Below are 19,264 nucleotides of genomic sequence, written 5' to 3'. Positions count from 1 at the left end.
AGTCCCTGTTCAGGTGTACCTTTGCTTCTTTTACAAAAAATTAAGCAGGAAATATGAATTGCTCATTCTAATATGTGCTATTTCTGATGGCATCGCAACCTTGGGCAATATGACTCTAAGGTAGTGGAGTCCAGAGTTCTTGGATGCTTTGCCAACATTTCAAGCCTGACTGTGCTTCTAAATAGCATGAAATAGCAATCTTTGTACAAAGTTTTAATATTGGGGAGACAGATTGGTCGAAAAAAAAGCAGACAGGCGCTGCTGAGATTCAAACTCAGGATCTCCTGTTTACTAGACAGGCGCTTTAACCAACTAAGCCGCAGCACCTTTTTTGCATCTGGTCTCCTTTCCTTCCTCATGTAATCATTTAGAAGTGAAATCCACTTTTTTAAGGCTGGGCTTCTGTTGCAATATAACTTTTCAAAATGTTTTCCAATTGACTGAAACTCCATTGCACAAAACGAGCATGTCATTAATCGTCGATTTAGAGTGGACTGCATTGCCCAGTGTGTGCATTGAGGAGCACATGTTCGTCTTTACTGGGGAGCAAGTTTGCACTCATGAATGTGGCAAAACATTCAAATCCGTAAGTGGGTGAACATTAAAGTCCTAGATGCTGCAAATCTCTATATCTGGATACGGAATGACTGAAAAAAGTTATGTCTCCAGTGTCAAAATGTGTGTAATGCACTAGTAATTCATTTCCTTTATTGACCAGTGAGGTAGCCATGTATGGAGGTGCTGTAGAGTGAAAATCAAGTTTCAAATGGCAGTGATCCATCTGCCTGGATAGCTCAGTCGGTAGAGCATCAGACTTTTAATCTGAGGGTCCAGGGTTCAAGTCCCTGTTCAGGTGTATCTTTGCTTCTTTTACAAAAAATTTAGCAGGAAATATGAATTGCTCATTCTAATATGTGCTATTTCTGATGGCATCGCAACCTTGGGCAATATGACTCTAAGGTAGTGGAGTCCAGAATTCTTGGATGCTTTGCCAACATTTCAAGCCTGACTGTGCTTCTAAATAGCATGAAATAACAATCTTTGTACAAAGTTTAAATATTGGGGAGACAGATTGGTCGAAAAAAAAGCAGACAGGCGCTGCTGAGATTCGAACTCAGGATCTCCTGTTTACTAGACAGGCGCTTTAACCAACTAAGCCACAGCACCTCTTTTGCATCTGATCTCCTGTCCTTCCTCATGTAATCATTTAGAAGTGAAATCCACTTTTTTTAAGGCTGGGCTTCTGTTGCAATATAACTTTACAAAATGTTTTCCAATTGACTGAAACTCCATTGCACAAAACGAGCATGTCATTAATCGTTGATTTAGAGTGGACTGCATTGCCCAGTGTGTGTATTGAGGAGCACATGTTCGCCTTTACTGGGGAGCAATTTTGCACTCATGAATGTGGCAAAACATTCAAATCCGTAAGTGGGTGAACATTAAAGTCCTAGATGCTGCAAATCTCTATATCTGGATACGGAATGACTGAAAAAAGTTATGTCTCCAGTGTCAAAATGTGTGTAATGCACTAGTAATTCATTTCCTTTATTGACCAGTGAGGTAGCCATGTATGGAGGTGCTGTAGAGTGAAAATCAAGTTTCAAATGGGCAGTGATCCTTGTGCCTGGATAGCTCAGTCGGTAGAGCATCAGACTTTTAATCTGAGGGTCCAGGGTTCAAGTCCCTGTTCAGGCGTACCTTTGCTTCTTTTACAAAAAATTAAGCAGGAAATATGAATTGCTCATTCTAATATGTGCTATTTCTGATGGCATCGCAACCTTGGGCAATATGACTCTAAGGTAGTGGAGTCCAGAGTTTTTGGATGCTTTGCCAACATTTCAAGCCTGACTGTGCTTCTAAATAGCATGAAATAGCAATCTTTGTACAAAGTTTTAATATTGGGGAGACAGATTGGTCGAAAAAAAAGCAGACAGGCGCTGCTGAGATTCGAACTCAGGATCTCCTGTTTACTAGACAGGCACTTTAACCAACTAAGCCACAGCACCTTTTTTGCATCTGGTCTCCTTTCCTTCCTCATGTAATCATTTAGAAGTGAAATCCACTTTTTTAAGGCTGGGCTTCTGTTGCAATATAACTTTTCAAAATGTTTTCCAATTGACTGAAACTCCATTGCACAAAACGAGCATGTCATTAATCGTCGATTTAGAGTGGACTGCATTGCCCAGTGTGTGCATTGAGGAGCACATGTTCGTCTTTACTGGGGAGCAAGTTTGCACTCATGAATGTGGCAAAACATTCAAATCCGTAAGTGGGTGAACATTAAAGTCCTAGATGCTGCAAATCTCTATATCTGGATACGGAATGACTGAAAAAAGTTATGTCTCCAGTGTCAAAATGTGTGTAATGCACTAGTAATTCATTTCCTTTATTGACCAGTGAGGTAGCCATGTATGGAGGTGCTGTAGAGTGAAAATCAAGTTTCAAATGGGCAGTGATCCTTGTGCCTGGATAGCTCAGTCGGTAGAGCATCAGACTTTTAATCTGAGGGTCCAGGGTTCAAGTTCCTGTTCAGGCGTACCTTTGCTTCTTTTACAAAAAATTAAGCAGGAAATATGAATTGCTCATTCTAATATGTGCTATTTCTGATGGCATCGCAACCTTGGGCAATATGACTCTAAGGTAGTGGAGTCCAGAGTTCTTGGATGCTTTGCCAACATTTCAAGCCTGACTGTGCTTCTAAATAGCATGAAATAGCAATCTTTGTACAAAGTTTTAATATTGGGGAGACAGATTGGTCCAAAAAAAAGCAGACAGGCGCTGCTGAGATTCGAACTCAGGATCTCCTGTTTACTAGACAGGCGCTTTAACCAACTAAGCCACAGCACCTTTTTTGCATCTGGTCTCCTTTCCTTCCTCATGTAATCATTCAGAAGTGAAACCCACTTTTTTAAGGCTGGGCTTCTGTTGCAATATAACTTTTCAAAATGTTTTCCAATTGACTGAAACTCCATTGCACAAAACGAGCATGTCATTAATCGTCGATTTAGAGTGGACTGCATTGCCCAGTGTGTGCATTGAGGAGCACATGTTCGTCTTTACTGGGGAGCAAGTTTGCACTCATGAATGTGGCAAAACATTCAAATCCGTAAGTGGGTGAACATTAAAGTCCTAGATGCTGCAAATCTCTATATCTGGATACCGAATGACTGAAAAAAGTTATGTCTCCAGTGTCAAAATGTGTGTAATGCACTAGTAATTCATTTCCTTTATTGACCAGTGAGGTAGCCATATGTGGAGGTGCTGTAGAGTGAAAATCAAGTTTCAAATGGGCAGTGATTCCTGTGCCTGGATAGCTCAATCGGTAGAGCATCAGACTTTTAATCTGAGGGTCCAGGGTTCAAGTCCCTGTTCAGGCGTACCTTTGCTTCTTTTACAAAAAATTAAGCAGGAAATATGAATTGCTCATTCTAATATGTGCTATTTCTGATGGCATCGCAACCTTGGGCAATATGACTCTAAGGTAGTGGAGTCCAGAGTTCTTGGATGCTTTGCCAACATTTCAAGCCTGACTGTGCTTCTAAATAGCATGAAATAGCAATCTTTGTACAAAGTTTTAATATTGGGGAGACAGATTGGTCGAAAAAAAGCAGACAGGCGCTGCTGAGATTCAAACTCAGGATCTCCTGTTTACTAGACAGGCGCTTTAACCAACTAAGCCACAGCACCTTTTTTGCATCTGGTCTCCTTTCCTTCCTCATGTAATCATTCAGAAGTGAAATCCACTTTTTTAAGGCTGGGCTTCTGTTGCAATATAACTTTTCAAAATGTTTTCCAATTGACTGAAACTCCATTGCACAAAACGAGCATGTCATTAATCGTCGATTTAGAGTGGACTGCATTGCCCAGTGTGTGCATTGAGGAGCACATGTTCGTCTTTACTGGGGAGCAAGTTTGCACTCATGAATGTGGCAAAACATTCAAATCCGTAAGTGGGTGAACATTAAAGTCCTAGATGCTGCAAATCTCTATATCTGGATACGGAATGACTGAAAAAAGTTATGTCTCCAGTGTCAAAATGTGTGTAATGCACTAGTAATTCATTTCCTTTATTGACCAGTGAGGTAGCCATGTATGGAGGTGCTGTAGAGTGAAAATCAAGTTTCAAATGGCAGTGATCCATCTGCCTGGATAGCTCAGTCGGTAGAGCATCAGACTTTTAATCTGAGGGTCCAGGGTTCAAGTCCCTGTTCAGGCGTATCTTTGCTTCTTTTACAAAAAATTTAGCAGGAAATATGAATTGCTCATTCTAATATGTGCTATTTCTGATGGCATCGCAACCTTGGGCAATATGACTCTAAGGTAGTGGAGTCCAGAATTCTTGGATGCTTTGCCAACATTTCAAGCCTGACTGTGCTTCTAAATAGCATGAAATAACAATCTTTGTACAAAGTTTAAATATTGGGGAGACAGATTGGTCGAAAAAAAAGCAGACAGGCGCTGCTGAGATTCTAACTCAGGATCTCCTGTTTACTAGACAGGCGCTTTAACCAACTAAGCCACAGCACCTCTTTTGCATCTGATCTCCTGTCCTTCCTCATGTAATCATTTAGAAGTGAAATCCACTTTTTTTAAGGCTGGGCTTCTGTTGCAATATAACTTTACAAAATGTTTTCCAATTGACTGAAACTCCATTGCACAAAACGAGCATGTCATTAATCGTTGATTTAGAGTGGACTGCATTGCCCAGTGTGTGTATTGAGGAGCACATGTTCGCCTTTACTGGGGAGCAATTTTGCACTCATGAATGTGGCAAAACATTCAAATCCGTAAGTGGGTGAACATTAAAGTCCTAGATGCTGCAAATCTCTATATCTGGATACGGAATGACTGAAAAAAGTTATGTCTCCAGTGTCAAAATGTGTGTAATGCACTAGTAATTCATTTCCTTTATTGACCAGTGAGGTAGCCATGTATGGAGGTGCTGTAGAGTGAAAATCAAGTTTCAAATGAGCAGTGATCCTTGTGCCTGGATAGCTCAGTCGGTAGAGCATCAGACTTTTAATCTGAGGGTCCAGGGTTCAAGTCCCTGTTCAGGAGTACCTTTGCTTCTTTTACAAAAAATTAAGCAGGAAATATGAATTGCTCATTCTAATATGTGCTATTTCTGATGGCATCGCAACCTTGGGCAATATGACTCTAAGGTAGTGGAGTCCAGAGTTCTTGGATGCTTTGCCAACATTTCAAGCCTGACTGTGCTTCTAAATAGCATGAAATAGCAATCTTTGTACAAAGTTTTAATATTGGGGAGACAGATTGGTCGAAAAAAAAGCAGACTGGCGCTGCTGAGATTCGAACTCAGGATCTCCTGTTTACTAGACAGGCGCTTTAACCAACTAAGCCACAGCACCTTTTTTGCATCTGGTCTCCTTTCCTTCCTCATGTAATCATTTAGAAGTGAAATCCACTTTTTTAAGGCTGGGCTTCTGTTGCAATATAACTTTTCAAAATGTTTTCCAATTGACTGAAACTCCATTGCACAAAACGAGCATGTCATTAATCGTCGATTTAGAGTGGACTGCATTGCCCAGTGTGTGCATTGAGGAGCACATGTTCGTCTTTACTGGGGAGCAAGTTTGCACTCATGAATGTGGCAAAACATTCAAATCCGTAAGTGGGTGAACATTAAAGTCCTAGATGCTGCAAATCTCTATATCTGGATACGGAATGACTGAAAAAAGTTATGTCTCCAGTGTCAAAATGTGTGTAATGCACTAGTAATTCATTTCCTTTATTGACCAGTGAGGTAGCCGTGTATGGAGGTGCTGTAGAGTGAAAATCAAGTTTCAAATGGGCAGTGATCCTTGTGCCTGGATAGCTCAGTCGGTAGAGCATCAGACTTTTAATCTGAGGGTCCAGGGTTCAAGTCCCTGTTCAGGCGTACCTTTGCTTCTTTTACAAAAAATTAAGCAGGAAATATGAATTGCTCATTCTAATATGTGCTATTTCTGATGGCATCGCAACCTTGGGCAATATGACTCTAAGGTAGTGGAGTCCAGAGTTTTTGGATGCTTTGCCAACATTTCAAGCCTGACTGTGCTTCTAAATAGCATGAAATAGCAATCTTTGTACAAAGTTTTAATATTGGGGAGACAGATTGGTCGAAAAAAAAGCAGACAGGCGCTGCTGAGATTCGAACTCAGGATCTCCTGTTTACTAGACAGGCACTTTAACCAACTAAGCCACAGCACCTTTTTTGCATCTGGTCTCCTTTCCTTCCTCATGTAATCATTTAGAAGTGAAATCCACTTTTTTAAGGCTGGGCTTCTGTTGCAATATAACTTTTCAAAATGTTTTCCAATTGACTGAAACTCCATTGCACAAAACGAGCATGTCATTAATCGTCGATTTAGAGTGGACTGCATTGCCCAGTGTGTGCATTGAGGAGCACATGTTCGTCTTTACTGGGGAGCAAGTTTGCACTCATGAATGTGGCAAAACATTCAAATCCGTAAGTGGGTGAACATTAAAGTCCTAGATGCTGCAAATCTCTATATCTGGATACGGAATGACTGAAAAAAGTTATGTCTCCAGTGTCAAAATGTGTGTAATGCACTAGTAATTCATTTCCTTTATTGACCAGTGAGGTAGCCATGTATGGAGGTGCTGTAGAGTGAAAATCAAGTTTCAAATGGGCAGTGATCCTTGTGCCTGGATAGCTCAGTCGGTAGAGCATCAGACTTTTAATCTGAGGGTCCAGGGTTCAAGTTCCTGTTCAGGCGTACCTTTGCTTCTTTTACAAAAAATTAAGCAGGAAATATGAATTGCTCATTCTAATATGTGCTATTTCTGATGGCATCGCAACCTTGGGCAATATGACTCTAAGGTAGTGGATTCCAGAATTCTTGGATGCTTTGCCAACATTTCAAGCCTGACTGTGCTTCTAAATAGCATGAAATAACAATCTTTGTACAAAGTTTTAATATTGGGGAGACAGATTGGTCGAAAAAAAAGCAGACAGGCGCTGCTGAGATTCGAACTCAGGATCTCCTGTTTACTAGACAGGCGCTTTAACCAACTAAGCCACAGCACCACTTTTGCATCTGATTTCCTGTCCTTCCTCATGTAATCATTTAGAAGTGAAATCCACTTTTTTTAAGGCTGGGCTTCTGTTGCAATATAACTTTACAAAATGTTTTCCAATTGACTGAAACTCCATTGCACAAAACGAGCATGTCATTAATCGTTGATTTAGAGTGGACTGCATTGCCCAGTGTGTGTATTGAGGAGCACATGTTCGCCTTTACTGGGGAGAAATTTTGCACTCATGAATGTGGCAAAACATTCAAATCCGTAAGTGGGTGAACATTAAAGTCCTAGATGCTGCAAATCTCTATATCTGGATACGGAATGACTGAAAAAAGTTATGTCTCCAGTGTCAAAATGTGTGTAATGCACTAGTAATTCATTTCCTTTATTGACCAGTGAGGTAGCCATGTATGGAGGTGCTGTAGAGTGAAAATCAAGTTTCACATGGGCAGTGATCCTTGTGCCTGGATAGCTCAGTCGGTAGAGCATCAGACTTTTAATCTGAGGGTCCAGGGTTCAAGTCCCTGTTCAGGCGTACCTTTGCTTCTTTTACAAAAAATTAAGCAGGAAATATGAATTGCTCATTCTAATATGTGCTATTTCTGATGGCATCGCAACCTTGGGCAATATGACTCTAAGGTAGTGGAGTCCAGAGTTTTTGGATGCTTTGCCAACATTTCAAGCCTGACTGTGCTTCTAAATAGCATGAAATAGCAATCTTTGTACAAAGTTTTAATATTGGGGAGACAGATTGGTCGAAAAAAAAGCAGACAGGCGCTGCTGAGATTCGAACTCAGGATCTCCTGTTTACTAGACAGGCACTTTAACCAACTAAGCCACAGCACCTTTTTTGCATCTGGTCTCCTTTCCTTCCTCATGTAATCATTTAGAAGTGAAATCCACTTTTTTAAGGCTGGGCTTCTTTTGCAATATAACTTTTCAAAATGTTTTCCAATTGACTGAAACTCCATTGCACAAAACGAGCATGTCATTAATCGTCGATTTAGAGTGGACTGCATTGCCCAGTGTGTGCATTGAGGAGCACATGTTCGTCTTTACTGGGGAGCAAGTTTGCACTCATGAATGTGGCAAAACATTCAAATCCGTAAGTGGGTGAACATTAAAGTCCTAGATGCTGCAAATCTCTATATCAGGATACGGAATGACTGAAAAAAGTTATGTCTCCAGTGTCAAAATGTGTGTAATGCACTAGTAATTCATTTCCTTTATTGACCAGTGAGGTAGCCATGTATGGAGGTGCTGTAGAGTGAAAATCAAGTTTCAAATGGGCAGTGATCCTTGTGCCTGGATAGCTCAGTCGGTAGAGCATCAGACTTTTAATCTGAGGGTCCAGGGTTCAAGTCCCTGTTCAGGCGTACCTTTGCTTCTTTTACAAAAAATTAAGCAGGAAATATGAATTGCTCATTCTAATATGTGCTATTTCTGATGGCATCGCAACCTTGGGCAATATGACTCTAAGGTAGTGGAGTCCAGAGTTCTTGGATGCTTTGCCAACATTTCAAGCCTGACTGTGCTTCTAAATAGCATGAAATAGCAATCTTTGTACAAAGTTTTAATATTGGGGAGACAGATTGGTCGAAAAAAAAGCAGACAGGCGCTGCTGAGATTCGAACTCAGGATCTCCTGTTTATTAGACAGGCGCTTTAACCAACTAAGCCACAGCACCTTTTTTGCATCTGGTCTCCTTTCCTTCCTCATGTAATCATTTAGAAGTGAAATCCACTTTTTTAAGGCTGGGCTTCTGTTGCAATATAACTTTTCAAAATGTTTTCCAATTGACTGAAACTCCATTGCACAAAACGAGCATGTCATTAATCGTCGATTTAGAGTGGACTGCATTGCCCAGTGTGTGCATTGAGGAGCACATGTTCGTCTTTACTGGGGAGCAAGTTTGCACTCATGAATGTGGCAAAACATTCAAATCCGTAAGTGGGTGAACATTAAACTCCTAGATGCTGCAAATCTCTATATCTGGATACGGAATGACTGAAAAAAGTTATGTCTCCAGTGTCAAAATGTGTGTAATGCACTAGTAATTCATTTCCTTTATTGACCAGTGAGGTAGCCATGTATGGAGGTGCTGTAGAGTGAAAATCAAGTTTCAAATGGCAGTGATCCTTGTGCCTGGATAGCTCAGTCGGTAGAGCATCAGACTTTTAATCTGAGGGTCCAGGGTTCAAGTTCCTGTTCAGGCGTACCTTTGCTTCTTTTACAAAAAATTAAGCAGGAAATATGAATTGCTCATTCTAATATGTGCTATTTCTGATGGCATCGCAACCTTGGGCAATATGACTCTAAGGTAGTGGATTCCAGAATTCTTGGATGCTTTGCCAACATTTCAAGCCTGACTGTGCTTCTAAATAGCATGAAATAACAATCTTTGTACAAAGTTTTAATATTGGGGAGACAGATTGGTCGAAAAAAAAGCAGACAGGCGCTGCTGAGATTCGAACTCAGGATCTCCTGTTTACTAGACAGGCGCTTTAACCAACTAAGCCACAGCACCACTTTTGCATCTGATTTCCTGTCCTTCCTCATGTAATCATTTAGAAGTGAAATCCACTTTTTTTAAGGCTGGGCTTCTGTTGCAATATAACTTTACAAAATGTTTTCCAATTGACTGAAACTCCATTGCACAAAACGAGCATGTCATTAATCGTTGATTTAGAGTGGACTGCATTGCCCAGTGTGTGTATTGAGGAGCACATGTTCGCCTTTACTGGGGAGAAATTTTGCACTCATGAATGTGGCAAAACATTCAAATCCGTAAGTGGGTGAACATTAAAGTCCTAGATGCTGCAAATCTCTATATCTGGATACGGAATGACTGAAAAAAGTTATGTCTCCAGTGTCAAAATGTGTGTAATGCACTAGTAATTCATTTCCTTTATTGACCAGTGAGGTAGCCATGTATGGAGGTGCTGTAGAGTGAAAATCAAGTTTCACATGGGCAGTGATCCTTGTGCCTGGATAGCTCAGTCGGTAGAGCATCAGACTTTTAATCTGAGGGTCCAGGGTTCAAGTCCCTGTTCAGGCGTACCTTTGCTTCTTTTACAAAAAATTAAGCAGGAAATATGAATTGCTCATTCTAATATGTGCTATTTCTGATGGCATCGCAACCTTGGGCAATATGACTCTAAGGTAGTGGAGTCCAGAGTTTTTGGATGCTTTGCCAACATTTCAAGCCTGACTGTGCTTCTAAATAGCATGAAATAGCAATCTTTGTACAAAGTTTTAATATTGGGGAGACAGATTGGTCGAAAAAAAAGCAGACAGGCGCTGCTGAGATTCGAACTCAGGATCTCCTGTTTACTAGATAGGCACTTTAACCAACTAAGCCACAGCACCTTTTTTGCATCTGGTCTCCTTTCCTTCCTCATGTAATCATTTAGAAGTGAAATCCACTTTTTTAAGGCTGGGCTTCTTTTGCAATATAACTTTTCAAAATGTTTTCCAATTGACTGAAACTCCATTGCACAAAACGAGCATGTCATTAATCGTCGATTTAGAGTGGACTGCATTGCCCAGTGTGTGCATTGAGGAGCACATGTTCGTCTTTACTGGGGAGCAAGTTTGCACTCATGAATGTGGCAAAACATTCAAATCCGTAAGTGGGTGAACATTAAAGTCCTAGATGCTGCAAATCTCTATATCAGGATACGGAATGACTGAAAAAAGTTATGTCTCCAGTGTCAAAATGTGTGTAATGCACTAGTAATTCATTTCCTTTATTGACCAGTGAGGTAGCCATGTATGGAGGTGCTGTAGAGTGAAAATCAAGTTTCAAATGGGCAGTGATCCTTGTGCCTGGATAGCTCAGTCGGTAGAGCATCAGACTTTTAATCTGAGGGTCCAGGGTTCAAGTCCCTGTTCAGGCGTACCTTTGCTTCTTTTACAAAAAATTAAGCAGGAAATATGAATTGCTCATTCTAATATGTGCTATTTCTGATGGCATCGCAACCTTGGGCAATATGACTCTAAGGTAGTGGAGTCCAGAGTTCTTGGATGCTTTGCCAACATTTCAAGCCTGACTGTGCTTCTAAATAGCATGAAATAGCAATCTTTGTACAAAGTTTTAATATTGGGGAGACAGATTGGTCGAAAAAAAAGCAGACAGGCGCTGCTGAGATTCGAACTCAGGATCTCCTGTTTATTAGACAGGCGCTTTAACCAACTAAGCCACAGCACCTTTTTTGCATCTGGTCTCCTTTCCTTCCTCATGTAATCATTTAGAAGTGAAATCCACTTTTTTAAGGCTGGGCTTCTGTTGCAATATAACTTTTCAAAATGTTTTCCAATTGACTGAAACTGCATTGCACAAAACGAGCATGTCATTAATCGTCGATTTAGAGTGGACTGCATTGCCCAGTGTGTGCATTGAGGAGCACATGTTCGTCTTTACTGGGGAGCAAGTTTGCACTCATGAATGTGGCAAAACATTCAAATCCGTAAGTGGGTGAACATTAAACTCCTAGATGCTGCAAATCTCTATATCTGGATACGGAATGACTGAAAAAAGTTATGTCTCCAGTGTCAAAATGTGTGTAATGCACTAGTAATTCATTTCCTTTATTGACCAGTGAGGTAGCCATGTATGGAGGTGCTGTAGAGTGAAAATCAAGTTTCAAATGGCAGTGATCCATCTGCCTGGATAGCTCAGTCGGTAGAGCATCAGACTTTTAATCTGAGGGTCCAGGGTTCAAGTCCCTGTTCAGGCGTACCTTTGCTTCTTTTACAAAAAATTAAGCAGGAAATATGAATTGCTCATTCTAATATGTGCTATTTCTGATGGCATCGCAACCTTGGGCAATATGACTCTAAGGTAGTGGAGTCCAGAGTTCTTGGATGCTTTGCTAACATTTCAAGCCTGACTGTGCTTCTAAATAGCATGAAATAGCAATCTTTGTACAAAGTTTTAATATTGGGGAGACAGATTGGTCGAAAAAAAAGCAGACAGGCGCTGCTGAGATTCGAACTCAGGATCTCCTGTTTATTAGACAGGCGCTTTAACCAACTAAGCCACAGCACCTTTTTTGCATCTGGTCTCCTTTCCTTCCTCATGTAATCATTTAGAAGTGAAATCCACTTTTTTAAGGCTGGGCTTCTGTTGCAATATAACTTTTCAAAATGTTTTCCAATTGACTGAAACTCCATTGCACAAAACGAGCATGTCATTAATCGTCGATTTAGAGTGGACTGCATTGCCCAGTGTGTGCATTGAGGAGCACATGTTCGTCTTTACTGGGGAGCAAGTTTGCACTCATGAATGTGGCAAAACATTCAAATCCGTAAGTGGGTGAACATTAAACTCCTAGATGCTGCAAATCTCTATATCTGGATACGGAATGACTGAAAAAAGTTATGTCTCCAGTGTCAAAATGTGTGTAATGCACTAGTAATTCATTTCCTTTATTGACCAGTGAGGTAGCCATGTATGGAGGTGCTGTAGAGTGAAAATCAAGTTTCAAATGGCAGTGATCCATCTGCCTGGATAGCTCAGTCGGTAGAGCATCAGACTTTTAATCTGAGGGTCCAGGGTTCAAGTCCCTGTTCAGGCGTACCTTTGCTTCTTTTACAAAAAATTAAGCAGGAAATATGAATTGCTCATTCTAATATGTGCTATTTCTGATGGCATCGCAACCTTGGGCAATATGACTCTAAGGTAGTGGAGTCCAGAGTTCTTGGATGCTTTGCTAACATTTCAAGCCTGACTGTGCTTCTAAATAGCATGAAATAGCAATCTTTGTACAAAGTTTTAATATTGGGGAGACAGATTGGTCGAAAAAAAAGCAGACAGGCGCTGCTGAGATTCGAACTCAGGATCTCCTGTTTACTAGACAGGCGCTTTAACCAACTAAGCCGCAGCACCTTTTTTGCATCTGGTCTCCTTTCCTTCCTCATGTAATCATTTAGAAGTGAAATCCACTTTTTTAAGGCTGGGCTTCTGTTGCAATATAACTTTTCAAAATGTTTTCCAGTTGACTGAAACTCCATTGCACAAAACGAGCATGTCATTAATCGTCGATTTAGAGTGGACTGCATTGCCCAGTGTGTGCATTGAGGAGCACATGTTCGTCTTTACTGGGGAGCAAGTTTGCACTCATGAATGTGGCAAAACATTCAAATCCGTAAGTGGGTGAACATTAAAGTCCTAGATGCTGCAAATCTCTATATCTGGATACGGAATGACTGAAAAAAGTTATGTCTCCAGTGTCAAAATGTGTGTAATGCACTAGTAATTCATTTCCTTTATTGACCAGTGAGGCAGCCATGTATGGAGGTGCTGTAGAGTGAAAATCAAGTTTCAAATGGCAGTGATCCATCTGCCTGGATAGCTCAGTCGGTAGAGCATCAGACTTTTAATCTGAGGGTCCAGGGTTCAAGTCCCTGTTCAGGCGTATCTTTGCTTCTTTTACAAAAAATTTAGCAGGAAATATGAATTGCTCATTCTAATATGTGCTATTTCTGATGGCATCGCAACCTTGGGCAATATGACTCTAAGGTAGTGGAGTCCAGAATTCTTGGATGCTTTGCCAACATTTCAAGCCTGACTGTGCTTCTAAATAGCATGAAATAGCAATCTTTGTACAAAGTTTTAATATTGGGGAGACAGATTGGTCGAAAAAAAAGCAGACAGGCGCTGCTGAGATTCGAACTCAGGATCTCCTGTTTACTAGACAGGCGCTTTAACCAACTAAGCCACAGCACCACTTTTGCATCTGATCTCCTGTCCTTCCTCATGTAATCATTTAGAAGTGAAATCCACTTTTTTTAAGGCTGGGCTTCTGTTGCAATATAACTTTACAAAATGTTTTCCAATTGACTGAAACTCCATTGCACAAAACGAGCATGTCATTAATCGTTGATTTAGAGTGGACTGCATTGCCCAGTGTGTGTATTGAGGAGCACATGTTCGCCTTTACTGGGGAGAAATTTTGCACTCATGAATGTGGCAAAACATTCAAATCCGTAAGTGGGTGAACATTAAAGTCCTAGATGCTGCAAATCTCTATATCTGGATACGGAATGATTGAAAAAAGTTATGTCTCCAGTGTCAAAATGTGTGTAATGCACTAGTAATTCATTTCCTTTATTGACCAGTGAGGTAGCCATGTATGGAGGTGCTGTAGAGTGAAAATCAAGTTTCAAATGGGCAGTGATCCTTGTGCCTGGATAGCTCAGTCGGTAGAGCATCAGACTTTTAATCTGAGGGTCCAGGGTTCAAGTCCCTGTTCAGGCGTACCTTTGCTTCTTTTACAAAAAATTAAGCAGGAAATATGAATTGCTCATTCTAATATGTGCTATTTCTGATGGCATCGCAACCTTGGGCAATATGACTCTAAGGTAGTGGAGTCCAGAGTTTTTGGATGCTTTGCCAACATTTCAAGCCTGACTGTGCTTCTAAATAGCATGAAATAGCAATCTTTGTACAAAGTTTTAATATTGGGGAGACAGATTGGTCGAAAAAAAAGCAGACAGGCGCTGCTGAGATTCGAACTCAGGATCTCCTGTTCACTAGACAGGCACTTTAACCAACTAAGCCACAGCACCTTTTTTGCATCTGGTCTCCTTTCCTTCCTCATGTAATCATTTAGAAGTGAAATCCACTTTTTTAAGGCTGGGCTTCTGTTGCAATATAACTTTTCAAAATGTTTTCCAATTGACTGAAACTCCATTGCACAAAACGAGCATGTCATTAATCGTCGATTTAGAGTGGACTGCATTGCCCAGTGTGTGCATTGAGGAGCACATGTTCGTCTTTACTGGGGAGCAAGTTTGCACTCATGAATGTGGCAAAACATTCAAATCCGTAAGTGGGTGAACATTAAAGTCCTAGATGCTGCAAATCTCTATATCTGGATACGGAATGACTGAAAAAAGTTATGTCTCCAATGTCAAAATGTGTGTAATGCACTAGTAATTCATTTCCTTTATTGACCAGTGAGGTAGCCATGTATGGAGGTGCTGTAGAGTGAAAATCAAGTTTCAAATGGGCAGTGATCCTTGTGCCTGGATAGCTCAGTCAGTAGAGCATCAGACTTTTAATCTGAGGGTCCAGGGTTCAAGTCCCTGTTCAGGCGTACCTTTGCTTCTTTTACAAAAAATTAAGCAGGAAATATGAATTGCTCATTCTAATATGTGCTATTTCTGATGGCATCGCAACCTTGGGCAATATGACTCTAAGGTAGTGGAGTCCAGAGTTCTTGGATGCTTTGCCAACATTTCAAGCCTGACTGTGCTTCTAAATAGCATGAAATAGCAATCTTTGTACAAAGTTTTAATATTGGGGAGACAGATTGGTCGAAAAAAAAGCAGACAGGCGCTGCTGAGATTCGAACTCAGGATCTACTGTTTACTAGATAGGCGCTTTAACCAACTAAGCCACAGCACCACTTTTGCATCTGATCTCCTGTCCTTCCTCATGTAATCATTTAGAAGTGAAATCCACTTTTTTTAAGGCTGGGCTTCTGTTGCAATATAACTTTACAAAATGTTTTCCAATTGACTGAAACTCCATTGCACAAAACGAGCATGTCATTAATCGTTGATTTAGAGTGGACTGCATTGCCCAGTGTGTGTATTGAGGAGCACATGTTCGCCTTTACTGGGGAGAAATTTTGCACTCATGAATGTGGCAAAACATTCAAATCCGTAAGTGGGCGAACATTAAAGTCCTAGATGCTGCAAATCTCTATATCTGGATACGGAATGACTGAAAAAAGTTATGTCTCCAGTGTCAAAATGTGTGTAATGCACTAGTAATTCATTTCCTTTATTGACCAGTGAGGTAGCCATGTATGGAGGTGCTGTAGAGTGAAAATCAAGTTTCAAATGGGCAGTGATCCTTGTGCCTGGATAGCTCAGTCGGTAGAGCATCAGACTTTTAATCTGAGGGTCCAGGGTTCAAGTCCCTGTTCAGGCGTACCTTTGCTTCTTTTACAAAAAATTAAGCAGGAAATATGAATTGCTCATTCTAATATGTGCTATTTCTGATGGCATCGCAACCTTGGGCAATATGACTCTAAGGTAGTGGAGTCCAGAGTTTTTGGATGCTTTGCCAACATTTCAAGCCTGACTGTGCTTCTAAATAGCATGAAATAGCAATCTTTGTACAAAGTTTTAATATTGGGGAGACAGATTGGTCGAAAAAAAAGCAGACAGGCGCTGCTGAGATTCGAACTCAGGATCTCCTGTTTACTAGACAGGCACTTTAACCAACTAAGCCACAGCACCTTTTTTGCATCTGGTCTCCTTTCCTTCCTCATGTAATCATTTAGAAGTGAAATCCACTTTTTTAAGGCTGGGCTTCTGTTGCAATATAACTTTTCAAAATGTTTTCCAATTGACTGAAACTCCATTGCACAAAACGAGCATGTCATTAATCGTCGATTTAGAGTGGACTGCATTGCCCAGTGTGTGCATTGAGGAGCACATGTTCGTCTTTACTGGGGAGCAAGTTTGCACTCATGAATGTGGCAAAACATTCAAATCCGTAAGTGGGTGAACATTAAAGTCCTAGATGCTGCAAATCTCTATATCTGGATACGGAATGACTGAAAAAAGTTATGTCTCCAGTGTCAAAATGTGTGTAATGCACTAGTAATTCATTTCCTTTATTGACCAGTGAGGTAGCCATGTATGGAGGTGCTGTAGAGTGAAAATCAAGTTTCAAATGGGCAGTGATCCTTGTGCCTGGATAGCTCAGTCAGTAGAGCATCAGACTTTTAATCTGAGGGTCCAGGGTTCAAGTCCCTGTTCAGGCGTACCTTTGCTTCTTTTACAAAAAATTAAGCAGGAAATATGAATTGCTCATTCTAATATGTGCTATTTCTGATGGCATCGCAACCTTGGGCAATATGACTCTAAGGTAGTGGAGTCCAGAGTTCTTGGATGCTTTGCCAACATTTCAAGCCTGACTGTGCTTCTAAATAGCATGAAATAGCAATCTTTGTACAAAGTTTTAATATTGGGGAGACAGATTGGTCGAAAAAAAAGCAGACAGGCGCTGCTGAGATTCGAACTCAGGATCTCCTGTTTACTAGACAGGCGCTTTAACCAACTAAGCCACAGCACCTTTTTTGCATCTGGTCTCCTTTCCTTCCTCATGTAATCATTTAGAAGTGAAATCCACTTTTTTAAGGCTGGGCTTCTGTTGCAATATAACTTTTCAAAATGTTTTCCAATTGACTGAAACTCCATTGCACAAAACGAGCATGTCATTAATCGTCGATTTAGAGTGGACTGCATTGCCCAGTGTGTGCATTGAGGAGCACATGTTCGTCTTTACTGGGGAGCAAGTTTGCACTCATGAATGTGGCAAAACATTCAAATCCGTTAGTGGGTGAACATTAAAGTCCTAGATGCTGCAAATCTCTATATCTGGATACGGAATGACTGAAAAAAGTTATGTCTCCAGTGTCAAAATGTGTGTAATGCACTAGTAATTCATTTCCTTTATTGACCAGTGAGGTAGCCATGTATGGAGGTGATGTAGAGTGAAAATCAAGTTTCAAATGGCAGTGATCCATCTGCCTGGATAGCTCAGTCGGTAGAGCATCAGACTTTTAATCTGAGGGTCCAGGATTCAAGTCCCTGTTCAGGCGTACCTTTGCTTCTTTTACAAAAAATTAAGCAGGAATTATGAATTGCTCATTCTAATATGTGCTATTTCTGATGGCATCACAACCTTGGGCAATATGACTCTAAGGTAGTGGAGTCCAGAGTTCTTGGATGCTTTGCCAACATATCAAGCCTGACTGTGCTTCTAAATAGCATGAAATAGCAATCTTTGTACAAAGTTTTAATATTGGGGAGACAGATTGGTCGAAAAAAAGCAGACAGGCGCTGCTGAGATTCGAACTCAGGATCTCCTGTTTACTAGACAGGCGCTTTAACCAACTAAGCCACAGCACCTTTTTTGCATCTGGTCGCCTTTCCTTCCTCATGTAATCATTTAGAAGTGAAATCCACTTTTTTAAGGCTGGGCTTCTGTTGCAATATAACTTTTCAAAATGTTTTCCAATTGACTGAAACTCCATTGCACAAAACGAGCATGTCATTAATCGTCGATTTAGAGTGGACTGCATTGCCCAGTGTGTGCATTGAGGAGCACATGTTCGTCTTTACTGGGGAGCAAGTTTGCACTCATGAATGTGGCAAAACATTCAAATCCGTAAGTGGGTGAACATTAAAGTCCTAGATGCTGCAAATCTCTATATCTGGATACGGAATGACTGAAAAAAGTTATGTCTCCAGTGTCAAAATGTGTGTAATGCACTAGTAATTCATTTCCTTTATTGACCAGTGAGGTAGCCATGTATGGAGGTGCTGTAGAGTGAAAATCAAGTTTCAAATGGGCAGTGATCCCTGTGCCTGGATAGCTCAGTCGGTAGAGCATCAGACTTTTAATCTGAGGGTCCAGGGTTCAAGTCCCTGTTCAGGTGTATCTTTGCTTCTTTTACAAAAAATTTAGCAGGAAATATGAATTGCTCATTCTAATATGTGCTATTTCTGATGGCATCGCAACCTTGGGCAATATGACTCTAAGGTAGTGGAGTCCAGAATTCTTGGATGCTTTGCCAACATTTCAAGCCTGACTGTGCTTCTAAATAGCATGAAATAACAATCTTTGTACAAAGTTTTAATATTGGGGAGACAGATTGGTCGAAAAAAAAGCAGACAGGCGCTGCTGAGATTCGAACTCAGGTTCTCCTGTTTACTAGACAGGCGCTTTAACCAACTAAGCCACAGCACCTCTTTTGCATCTGATCTCCTTTCCTTCCTCATGTAATCATTTAGAAGTGAAATCCACTTTTTTTAAGGCTGGGCTTCTGTTGCAATATAACTTTACAAAATGTTTTCCAATTGACTGAAACTCCATTGCACAAAACGAGCATGTCATTAATCGTTGATTTAGAGTGGACTGCATTGCCCAGTGTGTGTATTGAGGAGCACATGTTTGCCTTTACTGGGGAGCAATTTTGCACTCATGAATGTGGCAAAACATTCAAATCCGTAAGTGGGTGAACATTAAAGTCCTAGATGCTGCAAATCTCTATATCTGGATACGGAATGACTGAAAAAAGTTATGTCTCCAGTGTCAAAATGTGTGTAATGCACTAGTAATTCATTTCCTTTATTGACCAGTGAGGTAGCCATGTATGGAGGCGCTGTAGAGTGAAAATCAAGTTTC

The 19,264-nt window shown here is 40.7% G+C and overlaps 12 non-coding genes across 12 annotated transcripts; all 12 read right to left on the bottom strand.

Moving 5' to 3' along the window:
• Positions 1–1,093: 1,093 nt before the first annotated feature.
• Positions 1,094–1,167, bottom strand: TRNAT-AGU (transfer RNA threonine (anticodon AGU)). Its single transcript has one exon. It is a non-coding gene; the product is annotated as a tRNA-Thr (tRNA).
• Positions 1,168–2,776: 1,609 nt separating this feature from the next.
• On the bottom strand, positions 2,777–2,850 carry TRNAT-AGU (transfer RNA threonine (anticodon AGU)). Its single transcript has one exon. It is a non-coding gene; the product is annotated as a tRNA-Thr (tRNA).
• A 2,448-nt stretch (positions 2,851–5,298) lies between these two features.
• On the bottom strand, positions 5,299–5,372 carry TRNAT-AGU (transfer RNA threonine (anticodon AGU)). The gene has a single exon. It is a non-coding gene; the product is annotated as a tRNA-Thr (tRNA).
• A 1,608-nt stretch (positions 5,373–6,980) lies between these two features.
• Positions 6,981–7,054, bottom strand: TRNAT-AGU (transfer RNA threonine (anticodon AGU)). The gene has a single exon. It is a non-coding gene; the product is annotated as a tRNA-Thr (tRNA).
• A 1,609-nt stretch (positions 7,055–8,663) lies between these two features.
• On the bottom strand, positions 8,664–8,737 carry TRNAI-AAU (transfer RNA isoleucine (anticodon AAU)). Its single transcript has one exon. It is a non-coding gene; the product is annotated as a tRNA-Ile (tRNA).
• A 766-nt stretch (positions 8,738–9,503) lies between these two features.
• On the bottom strand, positions 9,504–9,577 carry TRNAT-AGU (transfer RNA threonine (anticodon AGU)). Its single transcript has one exon. It is a non-coding gene; the product is annotated as a tRNA-Thr (tRNA).
• A 1,609-nt stretch (positions 9,578–11,186) lies between these two features.
• Positions 11,187–11,260, bottom strand: TRNAI-AAU (transfer RNA isoleucine (anticodon AAU)). The gene has a single exon. It is a non-coding gene; the product is annotated as a tRNA-Ile (tRNA).
• Positions 11,261–12,026: 766 nt separating this feature from the next.
• TRNAI-AAU (transfer RNA isoleucine (anticodon AAU)) lies at positions 12,027–12,100 on the bottom strand. The gene has a single exon. It is a non-coding gene; the product is annotated as a tRNA-Ile (tRNA).
• A 1,606-nt stretch (positions 12,101–13,706) lies between these two features.
• On the bottom strand, positions 13,707–13,780 carry TRNAT-AGU (transfer RNA threonine (anticodon AGU)). Its single transcript has one exon. It is a non-coding gene; the product is annotated as a tRNA-Thr (tRNA).
• Positions 13,781–17,072: 3,292 nt separating this feature from the next.
• Positions 17,073–17,146, bottom strand: TRNAT-AGU (transfer RNA threonine (anticodon AGU)). The gene has a single exon. It is a non-coding gene; the product is annotated as a tRNA-Thr (tRNA).
• A 765-nt stretch (positions 17,147–17,911) lies between these two features.
• On the bottom strand, positions 17,912–17,985 carry TRNAT-AGU (transfer RNA threonine (anticodon AGU)). Its single transcript has one exon. It is a non-coding gene; the product is annotated as a tRNA-Thr (tRNA).
• A 767-nt stretch (positions 17,986–18,752) lies between these two features.
• TRNAT-AGU (transfer RNA threonine (anticodon AGU)) lies at positions 18,753–18,826 on the bottom strand. Its single transcript has one exon. It is a non-coding gene; the product is annotated as a tRNA-Thr (tRNA).
• Positions 18,827–19,264: the final 438 nt, after the last annotated feature.

This window comes from Ambystoma mexicanum, unplaced genomic scaffold, assembly GCF_040938575.1.
Source record: "Ambystoma mexicanum isolate Mex_15411 unplaced genomic scaffold, UKY_AmexF1_1 Mex_scaf1, whole genome shotgun sequence".
Lineage (NCBI taxonomy): Eukaryota > Metazoa > Chordata > Amphibia > Caudata > Ambystomatidae > Ambystoma > Ambystoma mexicanum.
This window is presented reverse-complemented; position numbering and strand designations above follow the sequence as displayed.